Source organism: Coenobita brevimanus, chromosome 99 (genome assembly GCF_032717465.1).
Source record: "Coenobita brevimanus isolate Jiangsu-jjx chromosome 99, ASM3271746v2, whole genome shotgun sequence".
Classification (NCBI taxonomy): domain Eukaryota; kingdom Metazoa; phylum Arthropoda; class Malacostraca; order Decapoda; family Coenobitidae; genus Coenobita; species Coenobita brevimanus.
Window position 1 is genome coordinate 11,825,757 of NC_137052.1, and position 8,455 is coordinate 11,834,211.

Below are 8,455 nucleotides of genomic sequence, written 5' to 3' on the forward strand. Positions count from 1 at the left end.
GTGATTCGTGAAAGATGCGGAGCGAGGAAATCTATGGACACCAAAATGGAAGAGAGTGTACTGAGATAGTATGGTCATGTGGAGAGAATAGATAACAATAGACTGGTTAAAAGGATATATCTGTGCGAATTTGAAGGAAGGAGGAGGGTAGGAAAGGCACGAAGAAAGTTGGGTGATATGGTTGATGACCGTGTGAGGAAGAGAGGTATGAAGTCTGTAAGGCTAGGGAGTGACAAGAGATCGAGCTGGCTGGCGTTCAGATTGACTCTATCGGATACACTTATGTGAAGCTACGAAATGTGGTGAAGGTTTCGGGCTATCAGACAGAGCCAGGACTGTGAGAACTTCAATAATGAGTGAACAGAAGCGTGGCCCATTGGACTGGGCAAACCTGGGCTGTCTGAACGTTGCAACGCCACACCCGCCTTAGGGTGAGAAAAGAGGTCCGGATGATATATATATATATATATATATATATATATATATATATATATATATATATATATATATATATAATTTTTTTCATTCATCATCCAAATCTATGTTGACCCATGAGGAGCGTAGGAACCCGTGGCTAGGGAATTTGGTCCTGACATTTAAGATGAGAGTACAAATATATATATATGTATATATATATATATATATATATATATATATATGTATATATATATATATATATATATATATATATATACATATTGTTACATAGCATCCGTTGTGTAATTCTAACGTACAGTGTGCTGCATGTTTGATCACGAGCGTGTTCTACCTCACTCCCCCCTTCTACCCTTATAGTAGAGTAAGTCGTTCTTTCTGTTGTTCAGAGCAGGAGTGTCAACTCTTTGTCCCCTATGGCTTCATTTGCGCGTCCTTCTTACAAGTTGTATCAAGCTCTGCCGGCCCCTATATAATGAGCTCAGTCTCTGCATTAATTGCCACTTAGATCTACTCCTCATTTTGTTCACATCTCTGTCCTCCCCTGTAGCCTACAGTTGTTATTATTTTTGTGAGTGCTCAGGAAGTCTCCAACCATCTAGCTGCTGTGTAATTTGAGAATAAGTGTTATTACATTTTTTTCTTGTACTGTATAGCATAACGTGTGAATTCGTAGGCCTAGTGAGGTTTTTGTGATTCATGTGTTTTAGTTGTCAGCCATTATTAATAATATTTTGTATCTGTAATAATATATATTGCTTTAACTGAGCATTATCCGATTTTCTCATTTTATCAGGGCTGACTTAGATAAATTTACTCTTGCTAATTTCGTGTTAATAGAGGCTATTGCAGTTAATCATATCTTTAACCTGTTTTTTGCCATTACATTATCCTTATGAGTCCTGAATGTTTAGTTGTTAGTTTGAGCATTAAACTTTAACTTGTAATTTTACCTAACTCTTTTGTTTTGAACCTGGAACTTTGCGGGACAGTTTTCTCTGTTCCGTAACATAAATTTGGCGACCTCTAATCAGGATATTCAGGATATTATCATAAGGATATTGCTTGATATTTTGTGATTGTGATTTATTCATGATGTCTACTATTACTACTCTTGATGAAGCCAAAGATTTTTTGTCAAATGTGCAAACAGTGTGTGATGTAGAAAACAGAACAAAGAATGAACTTAAGCTTGTTGCTCAACAATTGGGAATTGCTGTTCGCTCTCATCATTCTAAAGATCAAATTTTTGACATGATTAATGAAAGCTTGTTTAATATAACTCCTCCAAATGAGCAAACGCAGATTGAAATAGCTAAGTTACAGCTAGCCCTGCAGGAGGCTCGTGCTAAGAAGGTTGAATTTCAGGCAAATGCTAAGGAGGCTGAGTTTCAGGCAAATGCTAAGGAGGCTGAGTTTCAAGCAAAAGCTAAGGAGGCTGAGTTTCTGGCTCGTGCTAAGGAGGCTGAGGCACAAGTTGAAATTGCTAGGATTCAGGCAGACCATGAGTATCGCATGAAACAAGGTGGAACTGGATCATCTAGCTCTGATGATTTTGATGTGGCTAAAAATGTTAAACTTGTCCCTCCTATTAATGAATCTGATTTAACAAAGTATTTTCAATTGTTTGAGAGGGTAGCTACAGGTTTTAATTGGCCCAAAAAGTATTTGCCAGTACTCCTTCAAACTGTTCTCACCGGTAAAGCTCAAGTAACTTATGCATCTTTGCCTCAGGATCAATCTGATAATTATGATTTAGTTAAGAGCTTGATTCTTAAGGCCTATGAGCTTGTTCCTGAAGCCTATAGAGTAAAATTTAGGACAACTTATAAGCAAGATAAGCAATCCCATGTTAAGTATGCAAAAATCAAAGATCTGTTAGAGCAGTGGTTAAATTCTAAGAATGTGGATTCTGATTTTGGTAAATTTAAACAGATGATTTTGCTGGAGGACTTCAAAAGGTGTATTAATAATGATGTAAGCCTATATCTTGATGCGAGAAGAATAGATAGTTTATTTGATGCTGCAGTTTTAGCTGATGAATATGTTCTCACTCACAAGAGATATTCTAAAGAAAAAAGGAAAGCTGAGAGTAAGTACGTTGCCTCTACTCAGAGTACAGGTAACAGGAAAGAGAGTAAAGATGATGTTTCTCAGGAAGTAAATACCAGCTTCACCTCTAGATTTCAGAAAAGTAAATGTACTTATTGTAGTAAGCTTGGTCATACTACGGAGAAATGTTTCAGGAGACAGCGTGATGTGAACAAAAAGGAGTCTTTAAATATTCAGTCAATTGGTCTAGTGTCCACCCTTGAGAGTTCCCAGAATTCTTTAACTGATTTAACTGAACCTGCTTTGAGGGGTAAATTAAATTCTCATGATGATGCTCCTCTTTTGAGCAGTAACGTGGGTGACACTCTCAAGAGTTCATGTGCTAATTTCCTGTCTGATGGTTTTGTCAGTCCTCTGGACAGTAATGACAGGAAATCAGTTAAAATATATCGTGATACAGGTGCTTGCCAATCCCTTATGCTGACCAGTGTTCTAGGCTCTAATGTTAATTTCTCTGATGAAACTGTAATCTTACAAGGTGTAGGGAATAATTACTTCTCTGTCCCTCAGTGCAGAGTGAATTTAGAGTCTGTTTTTTTTAATGGTTCCGTTATGGTTGGGTTGGTTGAGACACTCCCAATGTCAGGTGTAACTTTCTTACTTGGAAATGATATTGGTGGAAGTCAAGTGTGTCCAGCTCCTCAATTGTCTAGTGAGCCAATGGCTGCGACCCAGGATTGTGATGTCCCTGATGTGTTCTCTGCATGTGCTGTCACTAGGGCTAAGTCTAAAGTTACTGGTGACTTAGAGGATAATGATGATGATGATGTTATCCTAGCTGATACTTTTCTTGCTAATTTGGACCACTCACCACATGAGGCAGTACCCCGTAGTGTTGATAATTTGTCTCGTCAAGAGTTGGTTGAGTTGCAGGTTGCTGACCCTGAGTTGAAAGGTCTAGCTAACTCTGCTTGCAGTGAGGAAGAGTCAGCCGGTGCTTCTAATTGTTATTATATAAAGTCAGGAGTACTTATGAGAAAGTGGAGACCCCCAACAGCACCAGCCGACTGTGAATGGGAGGTTGTACATCAAGTTGTCATCCCTCGTGTTTGTAGGCAGGATATCATTGGAGTGGCTCATGATTCCAGTTTGGCAGGACACCTTGGAGTGAGGAAGACTGTGGCACGCATTTTGAAACACTTCTACTGGCCAGGTATCTTCAGGGATGTTTCCTGGTATTGTAAGTCTTGTCACACCTGTCAAGTTGTGGGGAAGTGTAATCAGACCGAAAAGGTTGCACCTCTAGTTCCCATTCCTCCTTTTGAGGCGCCTTTCACCCGTGTGTTGGTGGATATTGTGGGCCCTATTCCTAAGACTTCTTCAGGATTTTCTTATGTGTTGACCCTGATTGATATGGCTACTCGTTATCCTGAAGCCATTCCACTTAGAAATATCTCAGCAAAGAACGTGGTTAAGGAAATGCTAGGGTTCTTCACAAAGTTTGGTCTGCCCAAGGAGGTACAGTCAGACCGGGGAAGTAATTTCATGTCAAATGTTTTCAAGCAGTCTCTTAAAGAGTTGGGCATCACCCAGATCACGTCTTCAGCTTGCCATCCCCAGACCCAAGGAGCGTTGGAGAGATATCAAACACTCAAATCGATGCTCAAGAAATACTGTTTGGAACATCAGAAAGACTGGGATAAAGGTCTTCCATTCGTTGTATTTGCCACAAGAGAATCTCCAAATGAATCACTGGGCTTCTCACCTTTTGAACTACTGTTTGGCCAGGAAGTAAGAGGACCCCTTAAGCTACTCAAGGAATGCTGGCTGTCGGAGGAAGATGACGTCAATCTGCTGGAGTATGTGATGAAGTTCAAAGAACGGCTGTCCACTGCTTTACAGCTGGCGAGAGAGAATTTAGGAGCTGCTCAGGAGAAGATGAAAACTTGGTATGATAAGAAGTCAAGGTTACGCCACTTTCAGCCAGGAGATCAGGTTTTGATTCTGCTACCGGTGCATGGGCAACCTCTTCAAGCCAAGTTTAGTGATCCTTATTTCGTGGAGAAGAAACTCAGTGATGTCAACTATGTCATTGCCACACCAGATCGTAGAAAGAACAAGCAACGTTGTCACATCAACATGTTAAAGTTATATCACAGGCAGGACTAAAAATAAACCAGTCTGCACTGTAGCTGTTCCACCCGAGTCTGCAAGTGAAGCTCTCCCATGCAGTATGAGCCTGAGTGATAGTTTGGGAAGAATCCTGATATCATGAATGATCTCCAGACTAAGCTTTCTCATCTACCTCCCGAGGTAAGGTAGGAGTTTTCGGCATTACTGCAGGAGTACCCGCAAGTGTTCCGTGCCACTCCAGGAAGAACCGCTGTGTTGATGCATGATGTCGATGTTGGAGACGCAAAGCCAATTAAACTGCCTCCTTACCGTGTGAACCCAGTGAAAGTTCCTCTCATCCAGAAGGAGCTTGGCTACCTGTTGGACCACAAGATGATTGAGCCCTGTTAGAGCGAGTGGAGTTCTTCTGTCACTCTAGTCCCTAAGCCAGGTGGGTCACAGCGGCTTTGCATCGACTACAGACGTGTTAATCAGATAACCAAAACAGACACTTACCCTCTCCCTTGCGTGGAAGGTTGCATAGACAAGATCGGAAAGGCTAGGTACATAAGTAAGTTTGATTTGGTAAAGGGATACTGGCACGTACCTATGACTGAACGTGCTAGGGAGATCTCATGTTTTGTAACACTAGGAAAGACTTTTGCATGTTCTGTAATGCCATATGGTATGAAGAATGCACCAGCCACATTTCAGAAGCTCATGAATGTTGTAACAGAGGGTTTGGCAGGGTGTATTGTTTATATTGATGATGTATTAATCTTCAGTGACAACTGGAAAGATCACCTATGCCATGTCAGTAAATTTCTTGAGCGTTTGGTTCAGGCTAATCTTGTAGCTAATTTATCAAAGTGTGAGTTTGGTCAAGCTAAATTTCAGTACCTTGGGTACGTAATTGGTGATGGACATGTTGTACCAGCAGCAGCTAAGGTTCAGGTTATAAGTGATCTTCCCAGACCTAAAAGTGGGAAAGAGCTACAAAGATTTTTGGGAATGGTAGGTTATTATAGGAGATTTGTTCTTAACTTTTCAATTCTTGTATCACCACTTACAGACCTACTGAAAAAGGGAGTTAAATTTGTCTGGACCGATGACTGTGAATCCTCTTTCAGCAAACTTAAAGCTATCCTATCAAGTCAGCCAGTGCTAGCTACTCCAAATTTTGCTAAGCCTTTTAAGATGGCTGTTGACGCAATTGATACAGGAGCTAGGGCTGGTTTGCTGCAAGAGGGTGATCAGGGTATTGAACACCCTGTATCTTATTACAGTAAGAAGTGCACTCCACCTCAAAAGAACTACTCAACTATTGAGAAAGAGCTTTTGGCCTTGATTTTGGGTTTACAGCATTTTTCATTTTATTTGTGTTCTGGTTTTGACCCCATAGTCATTTATGCCGATCATAACCCACTGAAATTCCTTAGTAAGTTTAAAGATAAAAATCAGAGATTGACAAGATGGAGTCTACTTCTTCAGGAGTATTCATTAGGCATACAACATGTCAAGGGGAAAGAAAATGTTATTGCAGATTGCTTATCTAGACTTTAGACAGATTGTTTTAGAGTAATAAGAAATTTCCTTTGTAAATTTCTTTTTCTTTGTGGGGAGGTGTTACATAGCCTATGATTTCATCATCCTTTGTGTGATTCTAACGTACAGTATGCTGCATGTTTGATCACGAGCGTGTTCTACTTCAGTCCCCCCTTCTACCGTTATAGTAGAGTAAGTCGTTCTTTCTGTTGTTCAGAGCAGGATTGTCAACTCATTGTCCCCATGGCTTCATTTGTGCGTCCTTCTTATAAGTTGTATCAAGCTCTGCCGGCCCCTATATAATGAGCTCAGTCTCTGCATTATTGCCACTTAGATCTACTCCTCATTTTGTTCACATCTCTGTCCTCCCCTGTACAGTTGTTATTATTGTGAGTGCTCAGGAAGTCTCCAACCATCTAGCAGCTGTGTAATTTGAGTATAACTGTTATTGCATTTTTTCTTGTACTGTATAGCATAAGGTGTTGATTCGTAGGCCTAGTGAGGTTTTTGTGCTTAATGTAAAGTTTTACTGTCTGCCATTATTAATAATATTTTGTATCTGTAATAATATATCTTGTATTCACTGAGTATTATCTGGTATTTTCATTTTATCAGGGCTGACTTAGATAAATTTACTCATGCTAATTTCGTGTTCATTCATTCATTCACTGCCAGACGCCATGTATCCCAAACGGGGTGGCCAAGGGCTTAGAGTTAACTGTTTTACAGGGAGGGGCACTAATCCTCCACCAACCCCACTTGACACGTAGGGATGCCAGCAGCATCTGGTGTTCCCAGGCGGTCACCCATCCAAGTACTAACCAGACCCAACGTTGCTTAACTTCGCTGATCGGACGGGAAGCGGTGTACTCAACGTGGTGTTAATAGAGCCTATTGCAGTTAACCATATATTTAACCTGTTTTTTGCCATTACATTATCCTTATGAGTCCTGAATGTTTTGTTGTTAAGTCTGAGCATTAAACTTTAACTTGTAATTTTACCTAACTCTTTTGTTTTGAACCTGGAACTTTATGGGACAGTAGTGATTTTTAGTATTCTCACTTAAAGTGTACATTATCTTTCTCTGTTCCGTAACAATATATATATATATATATATATATATATATATATATATATATATATATATATATATATATATATATATATATATATATATTTGTGTGTGTGTGTGTGTGTGTGTGTGTGTGTGTGTGTAAATATCATGACCACAATTTGAAAAATCTCTTGACATGAAGATACAAATTCTGGTCTAGTTTTCATCCCTTGTTGTAGTGACGACTGTGTGAAACATGGAAAATGTTTTATGTGAAAGTCAAGTGTACTAATGACGTCATGTGTGTGTTTACATTCGCTGACTATAATTTCATCTTGGTTTTTGAAAGTATTACATCTACGACGCAAAGCCTTCTTACTCTGACATATCTGACAACGCAGCTAACCCATAATAGCAGATATAAAATCTCTATCCTGTGATAATATGAACAACTGTAATTACATGAAGAAAACATTCGTCAATTCCTGTTCCAATTTCATTTTCACCCATACTCAACCTCACCCAAACCCACAACTTTTCACATCACCATCACTTACCCACATCCACAATCACTAACTCACATACATCCACACCCACTCTACTGCGTTCCATCTGGTAACTTGAGGCTTGGTAATATATATATATATTTTTCTGGAGCGCGGGCGCGTTCTGGTGTGTGTGTGTGTGTGTGTGTGTGTGTGTAACAAAAACTCAATCGATTTCTTTTAAGGTTTAACTGACTTCTGTGGAGAGGAAGGAGGACAGTCAATGAGTGGTATTGTTAATGAAAAGAATCAGTCAAATAGCTTGATCAAAGAGCATGGTCAGAGTTTCACTAAGTAATGGCAGCTTAAATAGTTTTCAACCCGATTTAGATTAAGTTTGGTGAAGAGTTGAAAATAAGGCCTAAAGACTTTTTGATAAGTCAAAAGCAATGTCATATTATCCGATTTAGACGAACTTTGTGATGTGTGCAATGTAAGTTAAGTTCAAAGGAATTTAATTTTGAAAGCAATTAAATAGCAGGATCACAGAGAAAGTTTTAAAGCCAAGATCACATAGCATGATCAACTAAAACACCTTCAATCAGATTTAGATCAAACTTTGCGGTATGGTTCAGGGGATACAGGACAAAGTGAAAGGTTTAGTCATCAGATGGTTTTGTGGGCACGCGGGTGTTGCACTATGAGAATGCTCCCACTTTTTTGTCAGTATGACATGGAGGAAAAGGCGCTTGATTAATCGTCCATTTGATC

The 8,455-nt window shown here is 39.5% G+C and overlaps 1 pseudogene; it reads right to left on the minus strand.

Moving 5' to 3' along the window:
* Positions 1–6,917: 6,917 nt before the first annotated feature.
* Positions 6,918–7,036, minus strand: LOC145414492 (5S ribosomal RNA; annotated as a pseudogene).
* Between the last annotated feature and the right edge of the window lie 1,419 nt (positions 7,037–8,455).